Source organism: Herpailurus yagouaroundi, unplaced genomic scaffold (assembly GCF_014898765.1).
Source record: "Herpailurus yagouaroundi ecotype Mexico unplaced genomic scaffold, PumYag 186, whole genome shotgun sequence".
In the NCBI taxonomy this organism is placed as follows: domain Eukaryota; kingdom Metazoa; phylum Chordata; class Mammalia; order Carnivora; family Felidae; genus Herpailurus; species Herpailurus yagouaroundi.
This window is the reverse complement of record NW_024412417.1, coordinates 47,369,080-47,381,843: the sequence shown is the minus strand read 5'-3', so window position 1 is coordinate 47,381,843 and position 12,764 is coordinate 47,369,080. Positions and strand designations below refer to the sequence as shown.

Sequence of the window (12,764 nt, the reverse complement as noted above, 5' to 3'; positions counted from 1 at the left end):
CAGTGACGCTGGGCACATTCCCGCCCTGAACAAAACTGGAGTTCTGTCGGTAAGGGACAACTGGAGACTGGGCCACAGCGAGTCAGGTGCTCACGAGACTTGATGGATGGACAGATGAGGGCTACGGGAGCAGGGTGGACCTGCAAACCTTGCGGTCTGGGCAGGGGTGAGGGAGCCGGGCTCCAGAGCATGGAGAGCAAGGGTGCGGGCGGGTGGCTCACTGCAGACCCCACGCTGACAGCGTTTGACCCGGAGATCCAGCATAACCATGGAGAAGCCCGTGTTGCTCCTGAAGCCAGAGCAAATTTCCAGGGCGGCTTTAGTGGGAGCTGCACGGAGGCTCCTTCTGGAGACCCTCCACCCATCCCTAACCTTGTGGCTTACACGCCTGCCGAGGCCTAAAGGGAAGATCCACACGGGGGTGGGGGGGACCTCTGAGCTAAGCCAATCCCTGCTCTCAGGTAACAACCCTCCCTGCAGAAGCCGATGCCCGTCACTCGTCCTGCGGGCCATAGAGTTCAGCCCAGCGGTCGGCCTCACACTCCAGCAGAGCCAAAGTGTCCGGCTTTCAGGCGGGCATCTGTCTCGGGAGACCTCTCTCTGGAAGCGCCTAAGCCGTGGTCAGCAGTCACCATCGTGACCTCTGCGTGGCTTCCTTTGCATTCCAGCTGTCCTGGGGGCAGGGTACGAGCTCTGACGGAAGTCGGGCTGGCCTGTGAAATGGGCACAGGCCGTCGGCCCCAAGGCTGCGGTGAGCACACGAGGCCCAGCCCCGGCACAGGCTGATCCGAGCCAACGTCGTGCTGGCCTGCTCTTTTCGCCTCTTCCTCCCCACCCGTGCACGCAACACACAAGCACACACACGTACCACACACAATCATCCCCCTGCTCCCATCCGAGCATACCCGCTGCACACCCTTGTGTTCACACTCGTGTCGTGCACACGCATTTGCCCAGTGTCCACGTGCACGCCCTTGCACTTGTGTGCTGTGCATACACGTACCCAGCACTTGTTCACACACACATCTGTGCCCAAACTGAAGATCCCGTAATGTCACGGGCATCAGGGAGCAGGGCGATCCAGGAGTCCTGGCGGACAGGAGGCGGCCCGCGCCCAACCCCTGCATGGAGATGCTTGGCCGTGTGGGGACAACCCTGCCCACACCCCTCCAGGCCTGATCCCCAGCAGTTGTTAGGACGCTGCCTTGGACCTGGGCCGAGGAGGCAAGGCTGGTACGGAGGCGGGAAGGACCCAGCCCCAGCGGCGGCTCAGGGCTCGCCTGCGGGCAGGCAGGCTCAGGCACAGGGCATGCGGGCCGGAGGGCACACAGCCACCGGTCCAGCTCTTCAGGGGGCGCAGGCAGCGTGCAGGAGGGAGCCCGACCCCACGAAGGTCTCTAGAGGGCCAAGTGCTGCTCCTGGGCAGAGGCCCCGGGGGGCTGCCACCCGGGGCGAAGGCCTCTGAGGCCGAGGGCTGGGCTCGCCTTGTCCAAGCTCACTTTCATCCTCACCCTCCTCACCCCCGCCCGCCTTGGTTCCACGGATGGGAGACCGAGACTCGGGGGTGACAGCGCACCTGCCACCTCAAGGGGCTGGGGAAGGGACTGAGCGTTTCCGGGGACCCTCGTGCGGCCCTCGAGGACCACGGCCTCGACGCCAGCCAGGAGCTCCAGTCAGAGAAGGCTTTCTGGCCCAGCCGGCCGCCGTCTCTGGCCGTTTCCGGTCGTCCACGCGGGGCAGTTTGGGACTTGTAGTCCTGAGGCGCACGCCGTCCACGGCGCGGCGCGGCGCGGCTCGAGTGGCCATTGGCTGGCGCAAGGCGCCGAGGCCGATGGGACTGGCGGGGGGCGGTCTCGCGGCGTTCGCCCGGCGCGGGAGAGGTCGTCACGTGATGTTTGGGTCCCGGCTCCGCCCCCTGCACCGCCCCTCCCGCCGAGAGCGAGCGCAGCGCGCCCGCGAACCACCCCGGCCCAGGTGAGGTGGCGGGGTCAGGCCGCGGGGCCAGGCAGAGCCAGGGGGGCCCTTCCGGGAAGGGCGCGCGGCCCGAGGTGTGGGGGTGCGGGGGTCGGGGGTCGGGGGTCGGGAGGGGCGCGCGGGGCCTGCGGGGGCGGGGCGAGGGGGTGGGGCCTCCGAGGGAGGGGCTGGCCGCGGGAGGGGGCGGGGCCGGCGCGGGGCGTGGTCAAAAGGGGGGCGTGGTCTCGGCGGGAGGCCCGGGTGGACGGGGGCGGGGCGGACGGGAGGGCCGGGGGCGCTCCGGCTCCGCCCCCAGGGCGCCCTTGCTGGGACCCACCTGAGGGCGCATGCGCGCGGTCTCCCTGAGGCCTCGGTTCCCACTTGTGGGGCGCAGGGGGCGGCCCTCAGCCACAAGGCCTCGGGGGCGGCCCCTCCGCGCCTTTCTGCCCTCAGCCACGTTTGGCTTACGAGGCGCCTCCCGGTTCTGAGCGCGAGGTCCTCCCGCCCGAGTAGTCTGCAGGTGACCAGGTGTGACCTGGCGCCGTGGGAGCCCAGCTGGGGCCTCCTGTCGGGGACCTCACTCACTGCTCCGGGGCCCGGGGCTCCGTGGGCGCCGTCCGGCGTGGTGGCAGCAGCCACGCGTGGCACAGGTATGGAACGCTGCCCCGTCGCAAAAAGTTCTGCGGGCCTGGCCGCTGGACGAGATAGGCCTCTGCCGTCGCAGCCTCACCTGGCCCGCTCCCTCCGCTGCCCGCCTCGGCCCTGCTCCTAGTTCTGGGGGCTGGGCGGCTCCCCTGACCACCTCTCCCGCCAGGGTTTGCCTCCCTGCCTTTCTGGCTTCTTCTGTTCTGTCACTGCCACGCGTGTGTGCCGTCCCTGGGAGGCAGGGATGGGGGTTCTCCACTCTACCCTAGCAGGGGCGCCGAGTTTGGGTGAAAGACACAGGTGACGCTCGTCAGTCTTGCAGTGTCCAGCCTGTTTAAGAGGGTACTCTGGTGAGGTTCCGCTTCTCCTGTTCTGGGTCCTCGGTAGAAATCTGGTGCAGCAAATGCCTGCCCAGGACAGCACGGGATCAGGAGCCAAGTCGCCATTGCAGGCGGCTGTGGGAGATGGGCAGATCCGAGAAGGCTTCCTGGAAGAGTGGCGCTTTGGCCGGGCCACCTCCACATCTGTCCTCCGTTGGCCTGGCTGCCCTGTGTCCAGATGACTTCCCTGTGCGGGTGAGATGGGTGCCTGGCCACAGGCGCTGCTGTCTGCTGGGTCACAGGCAGGCAGGTGTCCTTAAGCCCCTTCTCCAGCTCCCTGCAGCCTGCAGGGTGAAGGTCGGGGTGTGGCTGCTGCCTGTCCCTCCAGTCACATCTTCCACGGCCTGCTTCAGGTACCCAGCCAGTTCGGATGCTTTGTTTCCTGCATCCCACGTCGTTTTTTTCACCGACATGACAGTTAGGTCCTCTGCTTGGAATGCCCTAGTGTTCCTGATATCCCCTTTGGAACCTTCCTGTCCCCTGCCTCCCCTGGATGAGGTTCACCCACAGGCTCGTGGCCCTGGGCCCTGGTGCTTAGCTTGCCTTCTCTGCTGCACTGAAGTGATCCGTCTGTGTGTGTGTGTGTGTGTGTGTGTGTGTGTGTGTGTGTTTATCTCGCACACGTGGCTGAGAGCCCCTGGGGCATAGGGACCTCCGTCTTGGTCACCCTTGCATCTTGGGTGCCTAGCCCAGAGTCTGGAGTGGTGTGGGCGCCCAGCAGGCTGCGATGAGAGAGTGGACTGGTGACACAGGGCAGCAAAGAGTGCATGGTGAGAAATGCAGTCATGGCTGGGCGTGTGTTCAAGACGAGGGGAAGCTAAAGGCAAGGAGGCCGGCTTACCTTTCGGTTACCTTCCAGTTGGGGAGAGAAGACTCGTACTGGACCAAGCACTCCCTGGGCCCTTAACGACAAGGATGGATGTGTGCTGCAGGGTCCCAGAGAAGGGGGAGGGCTTCCCAGGGTCCCAGAGAAGGGGGGGGGCTCCTCCCCGGCCCCCAGGGGGGGGGGGCTTCCCAGGGTCCCAGAGAAGGGAGGGGTCTTCCCAGGGTCCCAGAGAAGGGAGGGGTCTTCCTGGGGTCCCAGAGAAGGGAGGGGTCTTCCCGGGGTCCCAGAGAAGGGAGGGGTCTTTCCGGGGATGCAGAGAAGGGGGGCTTCGCAGGTCATGGGCTTTGAGCCGGCCAGGCAGCACGGTGATGTTTGGTCGGCCAGAAAGGGCGGGTGGGTGTCGTGGGGTTTAACACTAGTCGTACCTGCCGTGCTCACGTGGTGCTCTGGGGGCCAGGCTCTGGTCCTCAGCTGTTTAGGCTCCATAGCTCAGTTCATTTCCACAGTGAGCCCGGGACAGGGCCTCTTATGTTTTCATAGTACAGATGAAGAAACTGAGGCACAGGAGAGGAGACTTGCCCCAAGTCCCTTAACTGTGAAGTCCTAAGGTACCACCCATCCAGCCTGGGACACCGATGCTTCCAAGGTTTGGGCACCTTGTTGTTATTCCTGTTTGGGGTGAACAGCTGGCCCAGGCTGAGGCCTGATTGATTGATTGAATTACTTATTTATTTACTTACTTACTTAACTTACACACTGTGTGCGTGGTCAGTGGATCCGTCCCGACTGCCGTGTGTGTGCAAGTGGAACTAGGTGTGCGGCTCAGGGCAGCTGGAGTCGATGCCGTTTGTCAGAATCCGGTTTGGGTGGCGACAGTCAGGACGGACTCGCTGGTAATCTGAAGCTGGGCGTCCTGTTGGACTCCGGTTCTGCGCCCCCGGCCGCCCCGCGCTGCCTGTCTCCTGAGCCCACCCCGGGCCCGTGCCGCAGCCTGGGTGACAGAGCAGACAGACCAAAGGGACGGGGTGGGGGCCCTCCTGCGCGGCCAAACGACTGGTGGTTCAGCATTGGTGCCGGCCTGTGCTTCTGCGCCCTGCCGTGAGCAGCCTGATCCCGCTTGGGTGTGCGGAGGCAGGTGACGAGAGTTACTGTACCTGTTGCCAGGTGACGGCCTGGGGCCCAGGGAGGGCTCCTCCTGCACCCGAGCTGGGCCTCCGTGGCAGATGCAGCCGGCCTGCCCCCCGACCCCCCACTCACGGGAGCCGCACCTCTGAATGCCCGTCTGTGGCCCGGGCCTGGAGCCGGTGGCTGCGGGTGGCTGTTTGTTGAAGAAGCGAGGTTGGTTGTGACAGAGCCGGCTGGAACCTACGGTCAGCGCTCCTGTGGAGCCAGGGAACCTCTCCTAGGAAGGGAGTTAGTTGTCTTGGCCCACATCCCGGTGGAGAAAACAGGACTCACCAACGAGCTGAACCCGGTGCCTTGCAGGTGCCTGAGCCAGCCGAGCAACAGGGACGGTGGTGTCTCCCGGGGGCCCTTGGTTCCGTGTGTTCCCTGCATCCCAGGGCTGCCCTCCGCAGCCTGTTACAGCTATGGGATTGTCCCCGTCAGCCTGAAACCCTAGTAAGGGTTGGGACAGGTGTGAAGTAAAGGAAAGGTGATTCCACACTTGGCTTCAAACCCAAAGCACACTGGGTGGAGCCCTTCCCCGCTCGTAGGTCTGCCCCAGGCTTGGGGAAGCCTCGTCAGGACTCGACCCAGTTTGGGGGGCTGCAGGCGTCCTGACAGGTGTGCTGGGCCAGTGCCTGAACGCACAGGATCTCTGGCAGGGCCCCTCCCACGGTCTCTGCTCAGGGCTGCCATCTGAGGTGTGGAACACTCTTCAGGGAGTTTCGAAGGCCGGGTCTTGCACAGAGGCTCAGGGTACGTGGTGAGCAGCTGGGGGCCACCCCGACGGCTTTCCTGGCGTCCTCAAGGATGCTACCGTGCATATGTCACAGAGTGAGGTCACAGTGAGTGGTCAGCGAGGGTGTAGAGAGGGCCCCCGCTCTGCGTGTGGCTGTGGGTGGGGCTGGAGGGTCTGGGTACATACCTGGGAAGGGGTCTGGGTGTTGGTGAGGCCTCAACTGACTCTTGAAAGCTGAGCGCCATCCGGGCTCGGGGGCGGGAAGGAGGCTGCAGGCAGCAGGAGACCCGAGGGAAGGCATAAAGGGGTGCAGGTCTCCCACAGGCCAGCCTGGCTGAGGATCACTGGGGGAACTAGGCTGGGGGGCGGGGCAGGGGTCTGGGCCAGATGGCACCCAGGGCTGGTGGTGGGAGGCTGCCGGGGGCAGTGGGAGGTCCAGGCCTGTGGGCCCCGTGGCTCAGTATCATGTGGCTGGGTCTGTGGTGGTGTAACAGTGCCGCAGATCCCCTCGGTGGAGGGATCACGGGCCGGGGACCGGGATGGCAGGGTGCTTGCGGGGCTCCTGCTTTGGGAGAGCAGAGCCTGGTCGTCACGCTGACCCCATGAGCCCCCAGCCCGGAGCTCTGGCCCGGTAAACCTTTACTGTTTTCTTTAATGGATCGACGGGAAATGGTCTTATTTTCTGTCTCTGATGTCCCCTGAGAGGGGACTGGGACCAGCCCTGACTGAGTTAGCATCCTGCTATGGAAACAGTGAGGCCCTGCAGATGTGGCAGCTCAGGGTCTTAGTTGTGGCGTGCTGACTGATGTCCTCATTAGTGTGTCCCCGAGCTGGCCCTTTGTGGTCCTGCAGCCATCCGGGCAGCGGGGGCCGTCGCAGGGGCGGACACTGAAGCCCTGGGGTGGGGGAGGGGTGCCCAGGGTGCGGGGAGGGGGGTGCTGTGGGGCTGAGGGAGTGCCCCCCTTCTGAATGACCTCGGGCTGGACCCCCCCTTCGGAGGGCCGGCTCTGCTGGACGGGGAAGGTGAGGTGTGGGTCGTTTTCGAGTTGGATTAGCAGGAATGCGGGGGGACCGACCGTACTCACCCCTGATTATTGACCTCTGGTGTCTGCCTGGCCCCTGCTGGGCTCCTTGTGTTCCTCAGATCAGGAGACTTCCCCGGCCTGGGTGGCTCATCCACAGGCACAGGCCCATAAGGGACCCGTCTGGTCATCCCTGAGCTGCCCCGTCTGCCCCGCATTCTTGTCCCACTGCTTGGGGACTGGAAGGCGCCTCCGCCCTGAAGGATGCCCTGTGAGTTAGTGGCCGTGTTAATGGTGCCGTGATTATGTTATACAGACTTAATCCTGGGCCCCTCTCCCATTTGGAGCTGCCATCAGGCTCATTCTAAAGGAGAGCTTGGCAAAGGTCTGAGGGCTTTAGGGAATCCAGGTGTCAAAGTGCAAACTATCGCCTGGGGACTGGAGGCCGAGGCGGACCAGTGAGGCTGGATGGAAGGGGGTGGGGGGATGGAATGAGCTCATTGGTGGCTGGTGGCTGGCTCTCCCCGACCCACGGAAAGATGTCCTGTCACTGAGTCAGCATTCTCAGGGCTTTGGGGCCTGGTGCCACGCTTTGGCACCCACCTGTTCACATGTGTCCTCCTGTCCCCCGGGGCAGACCCTGGGTGTGGTCTGAGGGGTGCAGACTGGGCCCGCAGGGGACACTGGGGCTGCAGGGTGGCTGTGACGGAGGAGGGGGATGGCCTCTGGGGAAGATGGCGGGAGGGGGGGCAGACAGGCACCCTGAGGGACAGTGGGGGCATTAAGGTGCTGGGCAGAGGCAACACGGAGGAGATAGGTGCCCCCCCCCCCCCCCCCCCGGCCACCTTTGGCTGCCTTCCACTGGGATCCATAATCCATCCCAGCCAAGTCTTTGGAAGGGGGCATGTTTTTGAACCAGCAGCCCGGAATCAGTCTTCCCCCACATTAGACCCACTCAGCACAACAGCCCCCTTCCCGGGCTGGGCTCCTGCTCCGCACCGGCTTTTAGCAGCTGTGCTGACGAGGAGTCGAGGAGTCGGACTCATTACTCAGGTCTGACCTCCTTCCCCTGCTGCGTCACCCACAGCGAGGGTGCTAATGAGTGTGGGCCGGTGGTGGGGGCAGAGCCCCGTCTCCTCCTTCCTGGTCCCGGGTCCAGAGAGTCTGCAGCCTCCAGCCGGAGCTCCTTGCTTGTTCCTCATGCTTGGCTGTCCTTGCCGAGGCGTGGTGCTGGTCGGTCTGTCCCTCTCCTGCGCGCAGTACTTGGGGGTTGCTCGCACCGTAGGGCCGCCTCCCTCCCTCGGCTTTGCAGCTCCTCGCCGTCTGACCTGATCACCTTTCCGGCCTTCGGTCAGCCTGCCCGGCCGACTTCTTGGCCTCCCGAGCCAGATGTCAGCTCTGCTGTGTGTCTGTCTGTCTGGAACAGCCGGTGCCAGCCCTGCCGGGTGGTCCCCTCCAGGTGAAGGCTGGGTTGAGTTCTGCTGTCTGGAAGCCTGCCCCGTCTGTGGGGCCTGCTTGAGTCCTTCGGGAGGGCAGGGCACACAGAGTCTCACGTGGCTGGTTCCTCGCTGCCCGTGGTGTCGGGCTCCCCGTGCGCTCCCCTGGGTCACCCGTGGCCCCAGGCAGGGATTGGCACATAGTAGGCGCTCGATAGGCACTTGTGCAAGCACCAGCTAGCAGTTGGAAAGGGCTGTTACCCTCTGCTGGGCCCCTGGTGCACCTGGGGTCACCCCCACATCTCCAGCGGGTGGGAAGCTGTGAGGGGCACGGAGAGCATGGGTGGGCCAGCCCTGAGCAGGTTACTCACGTGTGCCGTGTGCACTCCTCACAGCAAAAGGAGAGGGCTGCTTGGAGCTGGAGCCGGGGCGGGGCGGGGTGGGAGAGGGGTGACTCCCAGCTCCCTGCTTCCCAGGACAGGGGTGAGCCGGCCGCCACGGACCTTTGGCAGGTGGGTGATGTGTGCACAGTGCCGTGGGGGCCCTGAGGAGCGCCTCAGGCTGTGAGCTGAGTGCATGGTGGGTGGTCTTTGTGTCACTGATGGGAGCAGGACAGTGGGCAGGTCCCTTCTCTTGGACTGCGAGAGGGGGCTTCGTTCTCCCAAGGCCGGAAGCAAGCTCGGCAGAGCTGGGAGTGGAAGCCCGCGTGTCGGCCATGGAATCTGGGCTCTGTCTTTCGCCGGCTGCCCCGTGGCACTGTGGAGCCTGGAGTGTGGAGAGCTGCTAGGCCAGCAGGTTTGACATCACTCACTGGGACCGGGCATGGGGGCTCTAGTCACCCCTGCCCTGTGTGCCCCTTCCCGTTACCCAGAACAGCTCTGGATTCATGTGTCACCTGTACTTTCCAGTACCGTGCATCCGAAGGAGGGATTCTGTCACCGGGGACAGTTGTGAACCTGGTTCGGCATTCATGGTACACGCGGGGAGCAGAGGCCAGAGCTGCCTGCCCCTGTGGCCCCAGCCGTGCCCGGCCTCCTGGTCTGACAGCACGTTGGGGCAGACCACCTGCTACCTCTGTGGCTCTGGCCACCTGCAGGAGGGTGTGGAGGCCATCGTGGGAGAGGGGCCCCACGGGCAGCACGGAGGAGGGCCAGGTTGGTGGGGGTGAGGTCAGACAGACGGGTGTAGGCGCGGATGTGATTGGGCGGGTGGGGGTCCTAAGGATACAGGCTGGCTCTCGCTGCCGTAGGTAACAGCGTCCCCCAGGTGATCCCCCAGGGATCGGCGGGACGGGCTCGGTGCCGTCAGAGACCCAGGCTGACCGAGCAGCCACCGTTGAGAATGTAGCCTTCCCGCCACAGGGAAAGAACTCTGGGGCTCTGGTCCTGGGAACTAAACGCTTGGCTCAGAAGGGAGCTGGGTTGCTTTTGTTCCCAACTCGTTGTCCGGAAGGACTCCAGTGGCTCTGCCTCAGGGGACCGGGGACAGTGGTGCCGCCCTGCTTCCCGAGGGAGGAAACCAGACTTGGTGGCCAGCTCTGCTGATGCTCACACCGCCTGGGCAGGTGACTTTGTGCATTTGGAAGACCACCCTTCTCTCCTGGGCTTCCTCCCTCTTCCTCCTGGGGGGGTCCCCTGTGCACAGAGAGCTTGGGCCCTGTCTAGTCCCACATTCCAGGAGGCAGGTGCTCAGGAAACCAGCTCAGATTGAATATGGCCCCTGCTCTGTCCACTCAGTGACTCCGGGCACGGAGACGGACAGCCTGGTGCCTTTTTTCTGTTACGTGTTTAATTTTGTGACAATGGTACACTCACATGTAGCTGTGAGAAAGAATTCTGAGCCATCCTGTGGACCCTTCCCCACGGTGATGTCTTGCAAAGCCGTCCTGTGCTGTCACACCCAGGATTGCAGTTCAAGCACAGGCTGTTTTCCGTTCTGCCTCCGAGAGGACCCCTCCCGTGTGGCTCTTTTACAGCCACGCCCATCTTCCTGCCCCCCCCCCCCAACTCCTGGGACCGGCCAATCCGCCCTTCTTGCTCCAGTGTCACGTCAAGAGTGTCACCTAAACGGAGTCCCGTATGGCATGTTTCCTCTGGGGACTGGCTCTGTCCCTTGGCATAGCTCCCTGGAGATTTCCCAAGGTTGCCACATGTGTCAGTAGTCTGTTTCTTTTCGTGACCGAGTCCTGCTCTGCGGTGTGGATGCACCACAGGGAACCCTTCCGGTGCCCTTGCATTTCTGCACTTCGAACGGTTTATGTGGTCCGCGAGCACGCACGCAGCCCAGAGTTCCAAGTGCCCCCATGGCAGCCGGCCCCGTCCTCCGCTCCACAGGTGACACTGTTCCTGGTTTCTGATACACGCTGCCCGGTCTATGAATATCAGTATCAGCCAAACATTTTTCCTTTGTGTCTCGCGAGTCATGTGCTGACAAGTCTGTGCGCCTTGGTGTTTGTTTCCTCCTTCTAAACAAAATGTCCTGGAGATCTTTCTATATTGACACAGAGGGCTTCTCTTTTTCCTTTTGAACACAGCTACAGGGCGTTTCCAGCACGGATGTCCCAGAATCAACTCGGTAGTCCTTTGTTGGTGCCAACGCAGGTGCTTTCCGGTCCTCACGTGTTACGGAAGGAACAGCCTTCGTCCCTGTTTGAGGACAGTGTGTGTGCAGGGTAGGTGCCCTGCAGTGCCGACTCTGGCCCAGAGAGACATGCTTTTCGGGTTATGAGGCACACTGCCAACCTGCCTTCCCGAGCGCAGTGTGTTTTGTGCCCCGGGAAGGCCGAGAGGCGCCCGACTGCCCCCGTGCTCTCCGTGCCGGCAGTGAGCAAGCTTCAGATAGGGACACGTCTGGATTCCCTTCATTAGGAATAAGTGTGCTATCTTTTTATACATCAGAGAGTCATTTGTATTTTGTGCACTTTGTTTCTTTGTTCATTTTTACAAAGCGTGTTGTTGATCTTTTTCCTATAGCCTATGGAAATTAGCTCTTTGACTGTCAGATGCATTAGGTCACTTGCCTTCTCTGGTTATTGTTTCTCTTTTGCCATCTAGAAGCTCTTCTGTGGTTCAGTTCATCAACCTTTATATTGTGGCTTTGGATTTCGAGTACAGTTAACAAGGGCTGCTTTTCGCGTTTACAAAGCAATGCAGTCTTCTCCTAGTGTTCGCTGTTTTATTTTTAAAGTTTCCATCCGTGTGTCTGTTATGGTGTGTGGTGTGAGGTACGAGTCCGACTAGCCTTTTCCAGATGCTTCAGCAGGAGTCCCGTCCAGATGGTCTTACCCTGCCAGTTTTAGGTTCTAGCTTAGTCATGCCCTGAATTCCCATCTCTGTTTAGGTTTTTCTTAAAGGTGTGTTTTTTCCTAACGGCGAGAACACTCAGCGCGAAGCCTGCTGTCCTAAACGCAGGTGTACGAAGCGTGTTGCTCACCAGAGGCACGGTGTCGTAGAGCCCATCTCTCGGCCGTACTCGTCTCGCTCGACCGAAGCTTTGTGTCCATTGATTAGCAGCTCCCGGTTTCCCCCTCCGCTCAGTCCCGGCCGCCGTGCCCCTGACTCCGTGAATTTGGCTGGTTCAGATGCGTCATGTAATGCCGTCGTGCGGTCTTTGTCCTGTGACTGGCCGATGGCACTGAGCACAGTGTCCTCACGGCTCATCTGTGCTGGCGCGTGTTACAGACCTTCCTTCTTTTTCGAGGCTGAATAACATTCCATGGCATGGAGGTGACGTTTCTCTGTGGATGGGTGTGGAGGTGGTTTCTGTATCGGCCCCTGTGAACGGTGCTGCTGTGAGCATGGGAGTGCTACCCTCTCTTTGCGACATCCTGATTTCAGTTCTTTTGGGTAAATACGGAGACGTGGGGTTGCTGGGTCATTTGGTAGTTCTAGTTTTATTCTTTTGAGGAAGCTCCACGCTGTTTTGCACAGTGGCTGTGCTGTTTTGCATTAACCGTGTGTACAGGTTGCAATTTCTCTACATCCTCCCCAACGCTTGTTAGCTTTTGGTTTTTTGATGGTCATCCTGACGGACGCGAAGTAGTATCTCATACTGGTTTTGACTTCCATTTCCCTGGTAATTAGTGGTGTTGAGCATTCTTTCACATATTTGTTGGCCATTTGTATGTCTTTTTGGAGAAATGTCTGTTCAAGTCCTCAGCCCGTTTTTTTTTTTTTTTTTAAATTTTTTTTTTCAACGCTTATTTATTTTTGAGACAGAGAGAGACAGAGCATGAATGGGGGAGGGGCAGAGAGAGAGGGAGACACAGAATCGGAAACACCTCAGCCCGTTTTATAATTGAGTTATGTTATTATCTTTTACTGTTGAGCTGTAGCATTTCCTCGTATGGTTTGGAGATTAGCCCCTCATCAGATCTCTGGCTTGCACACGTCGTATTCCTTGGGTGCCTTCTCACTCTGTTGACGGTTTGCTTGGGTCTGCAGACGCCTCTTCGTTTGATGAAGTGACATTTCTCTGTTTTTGTCGCCTTGTGCTCCATGAAGCCGTTGCCGAGACCGATGTCATGAAGCTTCCCCCTAGGCTTTCTTCTAGGAGTTTTACAGTTTGGGTCTTATAAACCTTTGCATTTTTAATTTTGAG

At 61.3% G+C, this 12,764-nt stretch overlaps 1 protein-coding gene and 1 long non-coding RNA gene across 3 annotated transcripts in view; one reads left to right on the top strand and one right to left on the bottom strand.

The window, feature by feature from the left end:
* Positions 1-1,876: 1,876 nt before the first annotated feature.
* The window catches only part of TSNARE1 (t-SNARE domain containing 1), a 156,657-nt gene continuing 145,769 nt past the window's right edge, over positions 1,877-12,764 (top strand). The window contains exon 1 of one of the 2 annotated variants that reach the window (XM_040494561.1): positions 1,877-1,974. The gene's annotated coding sequence lies outside the window, so the exon portion shown is untranslated. Of the gene's footprint in view, positions 1,975-2,216; positions 2,604-12,764 lie in introns of those variants that run through there. The other variant, XM_040494562.1, reaches the window with a different exon arrangement.
* On the bottom strand, positions 2,836-4,824 carry LOC121043054 (uncharacterized). The gene is made up of 3 exons (XR_005796668.1): positions 4,549-4,824; positions 4,230-4,358; positions 2,836-3,880 (listed from the first exon to the last, which is right to left on the bottom strand). It is a non-coding gene; the product is annotated as an uncharacterized LOC121043054 (long non-coding RNA).